Genomic DNA, 12,929 nt, shown 5'->3' with positions numbered 1-12,929 from the left:
CTCAGGTTTATGCCGAACACCCCAGCACTCGTGGCATGGGGGCAGAAGCCGATGACTAGCCATCTCTCAGATTTGATAAACAGCCGAACAGAAGGTAATATTTTAAATTCAAACAAGCGTTGCATAGCGCATATGAACAAGTTTTCATAATATAGGATCACACGAGCAAGTTCATTCAAATATTACATCTTTCGCACACTCGTCTGCTAAAAGACGGGCACCCTTCAGGACACCCTCATAATACATCTCGGGGTGGCGATGCTCCTTGCCCTGCGGCGGCCCCTCCTTCACCAGCTTCACGGCGTCCATCTTGGCCCAGTGCACCTTCGCACGGGCGAAAGCCCGGCGTGCACCTTCGATGCAAACGGACCACTTGATGACTTCCAGCCGTGGGCAAGCATCCACAAGCCGCCTCACCAGGCCAAAGTAGCTATTGGGAAGGGCATTGCCAGGCCACATCCGGACTATAAAGCCCTTCATGGCCTGTTCAGCCGCCTTGTGCAGCTCGACCAGTTGCTTCAGCTGGTCGCTCATAGGCATCGGGTGTTCGATCCCAGTATACTAAGACCAGAACAGCTTCTCCGTCGAGCTTCCCTCATCGGCCTGGTAAAACTTTGCGGCATCCGACACACTGCGGGGCAAATCTGCGAATGCTCCTGGAGAGCTCCGGACTCGGGTAAGTAACAAGTAATTTACTTTCACATGCTTGCTTTGCATATTGAATGCCTTACCCGCCGCTATATTCCTCATCGCCTCAATCTCCTGGAGGGCCTTGTGGGATTTAGCCTTGGCATTCTTTGCGCTCTCAAGGGCCGCGGCAAGCTCAGACTCTCGCGTCTTCGAGTCAAGCTCCAACGCCTCATGCTTTGTCATGAGAGCTTGGAGCTCTTGTTGCACCTCGCCCACCCGTGCCTCTTGCTTTTCCCACTCGGTGCGCTCCTGGGCTGCTTTGTTTTCGGCCTCGGACAATGCTTGCTTCAGGGTCGCCACTTCGGTCGTGGCCCCTGGCAAATTCATGATGATCCTGTCATTTTGCAATCGCATCTTATATATATATAGACTAGGTATTACTTACCTTTGTTCTCCTCGAGCTGCCTCTTAGCGAGGCCGAGCTCTTTCTCAGACCCCTCGAGGTCCTGCTTCAGTGCGGCGACCTCCGCAGTGAGTGCGGCAGAGGTCAGCAGCGAAGCCTGCATACGCATATAGACATACTTATGTTAGACTCCTGCAGGTATTATTTGATCCTCTATTCAGCTTTTCTTTGTGAACACCAAACAGAGCATCAGGGGCTACTGTCTATGCGGTAATATTTTTCCTATATTTTAAATACTTACCTCAAAGCCTGTTAAAAGGCTGGCACAGGCTTCAGTCAGTCCGCTCTTGGCGGACTGAACCTTCTTGATCACCGCACTCATAATAGTGCAGTGCTCTTTGTCGATGGAAGCACCGTGAAGTGCTCCCAGCAGGTTGTCCGGTGCCTCTGGATGGACAGAGGTCACCGGCACGGGCATCTTACCCCTTCTGGAAGGGGGCCGCCTGCCCGAGTCCAGAACCACTTGAGGTTCCGGCGCGGTGTTTGGCTGAGAGCCGGGCTTGGAGCCCCTGGGAGCCTTGCTCCCTTTGCTCCTGGAGTCCGGAAGGTCGCCTTGAGACGCCTCCGGGACTATCTTCCCCTGGCTCGATGCCCCTTGAGACAACATCTCGGTATTGTCCGTAGGGCAAGGGGAGGAGACGGTCGGAAGTGGATCGCTATCCATATCCGACGAATCCAAGGAGCCATCCGATGAGGATACGTCGACACGGGCTTGGGGCGGTCTGCATAATCATATTCGGCGTTAGGAGAAGCAGTGCGACAAAGGAATGCTATGAGTTACTCTGGTATCCGAATACTTACGACTTCGCCAGGGGCTTGGCCCTGAGCAGCCACTCGTCTTCGCCTTCGGCAGCAGTGGTGGAGCAGTCCGAAAGGAGATTCCTTCCTTTCTTGGACCCTTCGGCCTCCCCAGTTGGGGCGGCCTTCCTTTTCTTGTATCCCCCGGCTGGAGGGGGAGAATCTTCATCTTCCTCCTCCTCATCTTCATGGGAGGAGTGCGTCGCGGAGTATCGGACGATGAGTCCGATACCACCTGGCGCCGGGAACTCTTTCGGGTTCCCTTGTCCTTCTTCTTGGTCTTCTCCGGCACCTTATAAGGAGCCAGAGTCAGCATCTCCGTCAGGAGAGCGCCCGCAGTGTCTTCGGGCAGAGGGGCCGGACAGTCGATCTGCTCTGATGCCTCCACCCAGTCCTATTAAAGGCATGAGAGCTCAGACCCCGCAAAGGGTTAAGCTATGGGAAATAAATATCCTACCAAATGTACAGAACTTACCAGATTCGCAGGGCGCTTCGCGCTTAGCCCGTGGTCCTCGGTGATAGAGGGAGGGACCTCGGCGCCCTTGAACAGCACCCTCCAAACGTCTTTGTGCGTCGTGTCGAAGAGCTCGCTTAGAGTCTGGTGCTGGGCCGGGTCGAACTCCCATAAGTTGAAATCCCGTTGCTGACACGGGAGGATCCGGCGGAAGAGCATGACTTGGACTATGTTGACAAGCTTAAGTTTCTTGCTTGTCATGTTCCGGATACATTTCTGGAGTCCGTCCAGCTCCACTGATGGACCCCAAGACAGGCCCTTCTCCTTCCAGGAAGTGAGCCACGTGGAGATTCCAGATCGAAACTCGGGGGTCGTCGCCCAGTTGGTGTCGCGCGGCTCGGTGATGTAGTACCATCCCGACTGCCACCCCTTTATGGTCTCCACGAAGGAACCCTCGAGCCATGTAACGTTGGGCATCTTGCCCACCATGGCTCCGCCGCATTCCTCCTGTTGGCCACCCACCACCTTCGGCTTAATATTGAAGGTCTTCAGCCACAGGCCAAAGTGGGGCCGGATGCGGAGGAAGGCCTCGCACACGACGATGAACGCCGAGATGTTGAGGATGAAGTTCGGGACCAGATCATGAAATTCTAGCCCATAGTAGAATATGAGGCCGCGGACAAATGGATGGAGGGGAAACCCCAGTCCACGGACAAAGTGGTGGAGGAAGACCACCCTCTCGTGGGGTTCTGGGGTAGGGATGACCTGCCCCGCGGCTGGCAGCCGGTGCGCGCTATATGTGGCTAAGTATCCGGCTCCGCGTAACTTTTTGATGTGCCCCTCTGTGACGGAGGAGGCCATCCACTTGCCTCCCGCTCCGGACATGTTTGGAGAGAGTTGAGGAGGAGTATGCGGACTTGGGTGTTGGAGCTCGAGTGCGCGAGAATGGATGAGCAAGGAGGAAGAAGGCGTGGGTAGAAAAAGGTGAGATCTTATCCCTTTATAAGGGCGGACTAAACTATGCGCCTCCACTAGCCTGGTAAAACTCGCTTGTCCACCAAGCACCGTAATTGATGGCGCGGTTGGGTTACCCACGTCTGTATTGATGAGAATCCCGTAATAAGGGGAACACGATCTCTGCTTTGACAAAGATGTGTCAAGAAACCGCCTCGTGTTATGTGCGGGGCTGGTTAAAGAAAAACAGTTCAAATAATTACCGGGCCGTGGCGTGATGTCATGCTGCCAAAACATGTCAGCAGATTAGATTTGTGGAAATATTATTCTCTCTACGGTGGAATGTGGAACTTATTTTGCAGGGTCGGACACTATCCTTGTATTCAAACTCTTATGTGGTGTATACGGAGGAGGAACCCGCCTTGCAATGCCGAAGACAACACTGCGCGCCGGACTCATCGTCATTGAAGCCTGGTTCAGGGGCTACTGAGGGAGTCCTGGATTATGGGGTCTCCAGACAACCGGACTATATCCTTTGGCCGGACTGTTTGACTATGAAGATACAAGATTGAAGACTTCGTCCCGTGTCCGGATGGGACTCTACTTGTCTTGGAAGGCAAGCTAGGCAATACGGATATGTATATCTCCTCCTTTGTAACCGACCTTGTGTAACCCTAGCCCCCTCCGGTGTCTATATAAACCAGAGGGTTTTAGTCCGTAGGACAACATACAATCATACCATAGGCTAGCTTCTAGGGTTTAGCCTCTCCGATCTCGTGGTAGATCAACTCTTGTGTTACTCATATTATCAAGAATAATCAAGCAGGACGTAGGGTTTTACCTCCATCAAGAGGGCCCGAACCTGGATAAAACATCGTGTCCCCTGCCTCCTGTTACCATCCGCCTTAGACGCATAGTTCGGGACCCCCTACCCGAGATCCGCTAGTTTTGACACCGACATTGGGGATATTACTACTGGACATAAACCGGCCAGGAGTAACCGGATTAACTTTATGAAGATTAGAAGCCCATGAAGACGTAAGAATGATGGCGCTTTACGAAGGCCCGAGGCCCAAAGGCGAGTTAAGGCCTGTAGATGTAAACCGACCTTATTATGTAACTTGCATTGTAAGATAGGAAGAATAGAGACCGAGCCGGACACGTTTATGATCCGGCCTCGGGACTCTGTAAACCGGCGGGCGTCAACCTATGTATATAAAGAGATGACCCGGCAGCGGTTTAGGGACAACACACAACTCGAGAGCCGGGCAAAGCAAATTCGCTCCCCGGTCATCGAAATCCCAGCAATACCAACACAACTAGACGTAGGCTTTTACCTTCATCGAAGGGGCCAAACTAGTATAAAAACCCTCGTGTCCCTTGTCCGGTTTAACCCCTTTAAGCTAACCCGTAGCGATGTCTCCACGACTAAGTCCTTTCACGAGGACATCTGCCGTGACAAAACCACGACAAGTGTCGTGGTGCACATCTGCTAGACTTTGATTTTGATCTGTCGCCCATGCCATGTATTTTACATGTTCATCTGTTTGGGCATTGGTGACACCGGTAGTTAGTAGCCGTGTTAATCAAAATCCTAGAAAAGTGTTACATTAAAACTGGTACATAAACCACCTTATGCTAATATTAGTGCTACACGAACTCCAGAATGGTTTATTGATGGTGAATTTCGTGGTTCATCACTGGTCGAACCTCCACGATTTTGTGGCCATACTATGTTATCTGCAATGTTGTAATTCAGATGCCTTGATTAATACACATGTGAATGGGGGTGCTAAACCAGTCATTCCCCTTTGAAAACCAATGCTGCCCTCCATACATATGTATTTTGCTGGTATCGAATCGGAGACCGCTGATAGTATGCTATTTGGTGCTGTGTTATTTCAAATGTTGATAAAATTCTATATTTTGCATGATTAGTTCAACCTACTATTTCTTGCAGATGAGAGGGATCGGAAAAAAAGTTTGAGCCTCCTCTTAGAAGGTCGGTGACAATCTTAATGCTTTAGTAAAGACTGTTTAGTGTTTATGATCAAGGCAACATAATGGTTTACTTATTCTGTTCTCTTGGCAATCACAGGTTCAAAATGGTGACGCGGGCAAGATAGCTCTAGGAAAGTTGGTGCGGACGGCTCCGAAGTGGAGCCTAGAAGTGGCAAATTTTCTTAATACTGCTACATTAATCACCTGTCAGTACCTTTCTATTAATATACTTTGTTAATACGTTCTACATCAACGACCTCTACACGCTTTACATGTTTCTACGTTTTTTATTTTGCAACTAACAAAGTGTTCTTTGCTATTGTATTAAGTGAAATTGGCAATAGTGACAACTTAGAGGAAGTTGATACCACCGGAAGTGATGTGTCGGTGGATGATATGGACGAATACAACTAGAATATTGCCAAGGCTATTATTGCATCAAGGGCAAGACTTATTACCGATGCTGAGCACAAAGTCGAATATATGCTCATGGAAATATGGGTGCCTCCTCCAATGCTACCCATGTGCGTCATTTCCCTTAAATCTATCATTGGGATTAAGACTATTGAGCATGCATTTACTTCTGATTTTGTGGATTATGGGCGCACAATGAAGTATGGTCGGTAGTAATGATTTGTCGCCTTTGAATCTACGTTCAATCATAATGTCACTATTTCTGTGTGAAAATGCAGTGTTTACTTCATCTATATCATACTCCCTTTTTACACTAACATAAGACATTTTTGCAGTTTAAATTGAACTGCAAAAATGTCTTATATTAGTGTACAGAGAGAGTATTTATGTTCTATGGCAATCATCTTTATAAATTACCCTAGCCTAATTACAACAGTTTATAAAAACATGCTTAGAACTATATGAAACAACTTGTCTCACATATACCAAAACAAGGTTGCTTATCAGTAACACCCCATTGTTAGCATATGTTTTAGGGCCAAATTGTGTTTCATGTATCTCCTATTGCCTTTTTACTATATGATTGAAGTCCATACCTGACATCAAACAATCTTAAACATATCCATTTATCAACGATGACTCGGCTTGATGTCGCCACATACCAGAAGAAGATAAAGCTCAACCATAGACTGGAAGACTGGGGCTATATAGATTGATGTCTAAAACCAATGCAGATCACCCTGCTGAAGAAGGAGAGGAAGTTAGAAATCAGTTTCAGTTTTACAGGTGCAAAATCAACTCATTCCACTGTAATACTGGATATCCAGATGTCCAGGATGATTATTGTACATGGTATGTTAGCTTGCCTTTTGTAAGTACTTTTCGATCGAGTTGAATTAGCTGCTGCTATCTATGGTGATTTGCATGAGCATAATACTGTTGTAGAAGACCATGCTAATCAAGAGAATATGCTTCTTCAGGAGAATCGAAATAACAGTCAGTCGTGGATGGATTAAAATTAATTATTTATTACCTTGGTGACAACGTCGGGTGGGCGTTGAATCGTGGACATGTCCTGTTGGGGAACGTAGTAATTTCAAAAAAAATCCTACGCTCATGCAGGATCATGGTGATGCATAGCAACGAGAGGGGAGAGTGTTGTCTACGTACCCTCGTAGACCGTTCGCGGAAGCGTTATATCAACGCGGTTGATGTAGTCGTACGTCTTCACGATCCGACCGATCCAAGTACCGAAAGCACGAAACCTCCGAGTTCTGCACATGTTCGGCTCGGTGACGTCCTCGCCTTCTCGATCCAGCAAGAGGGGCGAAGTAGTAGATGAGTTCCGGCAGCACGACGGCGTGGTGACGGTGTTGGTGAAGAACAATCTCCGCAGGACTTCGCCTAAGCACTACGAAAACTATGACGAAGGACAAACTAGAGGGGACGGGGTTGCCGGCACACGGCTTGGTGTTTCTTGATGTGTCTTGGGTGCTAGCCCTACCCCTCTATTTATATGTTGAGCCTTGGGGTCGAAACTTGGAGTAAAAGCCTCCACAAAGTCGGTTTCACCCGAAAGGCAAGAGTCCTTCTCGGACTCCAGGGCCAGATGCCAGGGTTCTCGGCGTTTGGACCCAGATGCCAGGGACCCTGGCGTCTGGCCCCTGGACTCCGCAAAACTTCCTTTTGCGCTTTCCAAAAACCTTGTGGGCTTTCCCCTTTGGCCCAAATAAAGTGTTCTTGTACCCAAACATTTCGGGAAACATCCGGAACCCCTTCCGGAGTCCAAACACTATTATCCCATATATCAATCTTTATCTCCGGACCATTTCAGAGTTCCTCGTCATGTCCGTGATCTTATTCGTAACTTCGAACAACATTCGGTCACCAACATACATAACTCATAGTACTATATCGTCAACGAATGTTAAGCGTGCGGACCCTATGGGTTCGAGAACTATGTAGACATGACCAAGACACCTCTCTGGTCAATAACCAATAGCGGGACCTGGATGCCCATATTGGCTCCTACATATTCTACGAAGATCTTTATCGGTCAGACCGCATAACAACATACGTTGTTCCCTTTGTCATCGGTATGTTACTTGCCCGAGATTCGATCGTCGGTATCTCAATACCTAGTTCAATCTCGTTACCGGCAAGTCTCTTTACTCGTTCTGTAATACATCATCCTGCAACTAACTCATTAGTTGCAATGCTTGCAAGGCTTATAGTGATGTGCATTACCGAGTGGGCCCAGAGATACCTCTCCGACAATTGGAGTGACAAATCCTAATCTCTAAATACGCCAACCCAACAAGTACCTTCAGAGACACCTGTAGAGCACCTTTATAATCACCCAGTTACGTTGTGACGTTTGGTAGCACACAAAGTGTTCCTCTGGTAAACGGGAGTTGCATAATCTCATAGTCATAGGAACATGTATAACTCATGAAGAAAGCAATAGCAACAAACTAAACGATCAAGTGCTAAGCTAACGGAATGGGTCAAGTCAATCACAGCAAATTTCTATGTCAACAATGCTCTGCACGGAGCTACTCTAGCTAATTGCTCCCACTTTCAAAATGTGTCCAGATTGAGACTTAGAGTCATCTGGATTAGTGTCAAAATTTGCATCGACGTAACCTTTTATGACGAACCTTTTTGTCACTTCCATAATCGAGAAACATACCCTTATTTTACTAAGGATAATTTTGACCACTGTCCAGTGATCTACTCCTAGATCACTATTGTACTCCCTTGCCAAAAACAGTGTAGGGTATACAATAGATCTGGTACACAGCATGGCATATTTTATAGAATCTATGGCCAAGGCATAGGGAATGACTTTCATTCTCTTTCTATCTTCTACCGTACATTAAATTTCTTGTAAATACAGGCTTCACCGCAAGTCTGTATAAAACTATATGCTTTGATCAACTTATCAAAGCGTATATTCCAACTCCGAGATGCTTGCACCAGTCCATAGATGGATCGCTGGAGTTTGCATATTTTGTTAGCACCTTTAGGATTGACAAAACCTTCTGGTTGCATCATATACAACTCTTCTTTAATAAATCCATTAAGGAATGCAGTTTTGTTTATCCATTTGCCAGATTTCATAAAATGCGGCACTTGCTAACATGATTTGGATAGACTTAAGCATAGATACGAGTGAGAAACTCTCATCGTAGTCAATACCTTGAACTTGTAGAAAACCTTTTGCGACAATTCTAGCTTTGTAGATAGTAACACTACTATCAGCGTCCGTCTTCCTCTTGAAGATCCATTTAATCTCAATGGCTCGTCGATCATTGGGCAAGTCAATCAAAGTCCACACTTTGTTCTCATACATGGATCTCATCTCAGATTTCATGGCCTCAAGCCATTTCGCAGAATCTGGGCTCATCATCTCTTCCTCATAGTTCGTAGGTTCATCATGGTCAAGTAACATGACCTCCAGAACAGGATTACCGTACCACTCTGGTGCGGATCTCACTCTGGTTTACCTACGAGGTTCGGTAGTAACTTGATCTGAAGTTACATGATCATCATCATTAGCTTCCTCACTAATTGGTGTAGTAGTCACAGGAACAGATTTATGTGATGAACTACTTTCCAATAAGGGAGCAGGTACAGTTACCTCATCAAGTTCTGCTTTCCTCCCACTCATTTATTTCGAGAGAAACTCCTTCTCTAGAAAGGATCCATTCTCAGCAATGAATAACTTGCCTTTGGATCTGTGATAGAAGGTGTACCCAACATTTGGGTTTGAGCTTATCAGGTTGAAACTTTTTCACATAAGCATTGCAACCTCAAACTTTAAGAAACGACAGCTTAGTTTCTTGCCAAACCATAGTTCATACGGTGTCATCTCAACGGATTTAGATGGTGCCCTCTTTAATGTGAATGTAGCTGTCTCTAACGCATAACCCCAAAACGATAGTGGTAAATCGGTGAGAGATATCATAGATCGCACCGTATCTAATAAAGTATGGTTACGACGTTCGGACACATCATTACACTGTGGTGTTCCAGGTGGCGTGAGTAGTGAAACTATTTCACATTGTTTTAACTGAAGGCCAAACTCATAACTCAAATATTTTACTTTTGCGATCATATCATAGAAACTTTTATTTTTTTACGATGATTCTCCACTTCACTCTGAAATTCTTTGAACTTTTCAAATGTTTCAGACTTGTGTTTCATCAAGTAGATATACTCATATCTCCTCAAATTATCTGTGAAGATCAGAAAATAATGATACCTGCCGCGAGCCTCAATATTCATCGGACCACATACATCAGTATGTATGATTTTCAACAAATCTGTTGCTCGCTCCATTGTTCCGGAGAACGGAGTCTTAGTCATCTTGCCTATGAGGCATGGTTCACAAGCATCAACTGATTCATAATCAAGTGATTCCAAAAGCCCATCAACATGGATTTTCATCATGGGTTTTACACCAATATGGCAGTGCCACAAATAAGTTGCACTATCATTATTAACTTTGCATCTTTTGGCTTCAATATTATGAAAATGTGTATCACCACGATCGAGATCCAACAAACCATTTTCATTGGGTGTATGACCATGGAAGGTTTTATTCATGTAAACAGAACAACAATTATTCTCTAACTTACATGAATAACCGTATTGCAATAAACATGATCCAATCATATTCATGCTCAATGCAAACACTAAATAACATTTATTTTAGGTTTAACACTAATCCCGAAAGTATAGGGAGTGTGCGATGATGATCATATCAATCTTGGAACCATTTCCAATACACATCGTCACTTCACCCTTAACTAGTCTCTGTTCATTCTGCAACTCCCGTTTCGAGTTGCTATTCTTAGCAACTGAACTAGTAACAAATACTGAGGGGTTGCTATAAACACTAGTAAAGTACACATCAATAACATGTATATCAAATATACCTATGTTCACTTTGCCATCCTTCTTATCCGCCAATTACTTGGGGTAGTTCCGCTTCCAGTGACCAGTCCCTTTGCAGAAGAAGCACTCAATTTCAGGCTTAGGTCCAGACTTGGGTTTTTTCACTTGAGCAGCAACTTGCTTGCCGTTCTTCTTGAAGTTCCCCTTTCTTCCCTTTGTCCCTTTACTTGAAACTAGTGGTTTTGTTTACCATCAACACTTGATGCTTTTCTTGATTTCTACATTCGTCAATTTCAACATCACGAAGAGCTTGGGATTCGTTTCCGTTATCCCTTGCATATTATAGTTCATCACGAAGTTCTACTAACTTGGTGATGGTGACTAGAGAATTTTGTCAATCACTATTTTATCTGGAAGATTAACTCCCACTTGATTTAAGTGATTGTAGTACCCAGACAATCTGAGCACATGCTCACTGCTTGAGCTATTCTCCTCCATCTTTTAGCTATAGAACTTGTTGGAGACTTCATATCTCTCAACTCTGGTATTTGCTTGAAATATTAACTTCAACTCCTAGAACATCTCATATGGTCCATGACGTTCAAAACGTCTTTGAAGTCCCGATTCTAAGCCGTTTAAGCATGGTGCACTAAACTATCAAGTAGTCATCATATTGAGCTAGCCAAACGTTCATAACATCTGCATCTGCTCCTGCAATAGGTTTGTCACCTAGCGGTGCATCAAGGACATAATTCTTCTATGCAGCAATGAGGATAAACCTCAGATCATGGATCCAATCCGCATCATTGCTACTAACATCTTTCAACTTAGTTTTCTCTAGGAACATATCAAAAATAAAACAGGGGAGCTAAACGCGAGCTATTGATCTACAACATAGATATGCTAATACTACCAGGACTAAGATCATGATAAATTTAAGTTCAATTAATCATATTACTTAAGAACTCCCACTTAGATAGACATCCCTCTAATCCTCTAAGTGATCACGTGATCCAAATCAACTAAACCATAACCGATCATCACGTGAAATGGAGTAGCTTTCAATGGTGAACATCACTATGTTGATCATATCTACTATATGATTCACGCTCGACCTTTCGGTCTCAGTGTTCCGAGGCCATATTTGCATATGCTAGGCTCGTCAAATTTAACCTGAGTATTCTGTGTGTGCAAAACTGGCTTACACCCGTTGTAGATGGACGTAGAGCTTATCACACCCGATCATCACGTGGTGTTTGGGCACGACGAACTTTGGCAATGGTGCATACTCAGGGAGAACACTTTTATCTTGAAATTTAGTGAGAGATCATCTTATAATGCTACCGTCAATCAAAGCAAGATAAGATGCATAAAATATAAACATCACATGCAATCAATATAAGTGATATGATATGGCCATCATCATCTTATGCTTGTGATCTCCATCTCCGAAACACCGTCATGATCACCATCGTCACCGGCGCGACACCTTGATCTTCATCGTAGTATCGTTGTCGTCTCGCCAATCTTATGCTTCTACGACTATCGCTACCACTTAGTGATAAAGTAAAGCATTACAGGGCGATTGCATTGCATACAATAAAGCGACAACCATATGGCTCCTGCCAGTTGCCGATAACTCGGTTACAAAACATGATCATCTCATACAATAAAATTTAGCATCATGTCTTGACCATATCACATACAACATGCCCTGCAAAAACAAGTTAGACGTCCTCTACTTTGTTGTTGCAAGTTTTACGTGGCTGCTACTGGGCTTAGCAAGAACCATTCTTATCTACGCATCAAAACAACAACGATAGTTTGTCAAGTTGGTGTTGTTTTAACCTTCGTAAGGACCGGGCATAGCCACACTCGGTTCAACTAAAGTTGGAGAAACTGACACCCGCTAGTCACCTGTGTGCATAGCACGGCGGTAAAACCAGTCTCGCGTAAGCGTACGCGTAATGTCGGTCCGGATCGCTTCATCCAACAATACCGCCGAACCAAAGTATGACATGCTGGTAAGCAGTATGACTTGTATCGCCCACAACTCACTTGTGTTCTACTCGTGCATATGACATCTACGCATAAAACCTGGCTCGGATGCCATTGTTGGGGAACATAGTAATTTCAAAAAAAAATTCTACGCACACGCAGGATCATGGTGATGCATAGCAACGAGAGGGAAGAGTGTTGTCTACGTACCCTCGTAGACCGTTCGCGGAAGCGTTATATCAACGCGGTTGATGTAGTCGTACGTCTTCACGATCCGACCGATCCAAGTACCGAAAGCACGACACCTCCGAGTTC

The sequence above is a fragment of the Triticum urartu genome, chromosome 4, assembly GCF_003073215.2.
Source record: "Triticum urartu cultivar G1812 chromosome 4, Tu2.1, whole genome shotgun sequence".
NCBI classification, from domain to species: Eukaryota; Viridiplantae; Streptophyta; class Magnoliopsida; order Poales; family Poaceae; genus Triticum; species Triticum urartu.
This window is presented reverse-complemented; position numbering follows the sequence as displayed.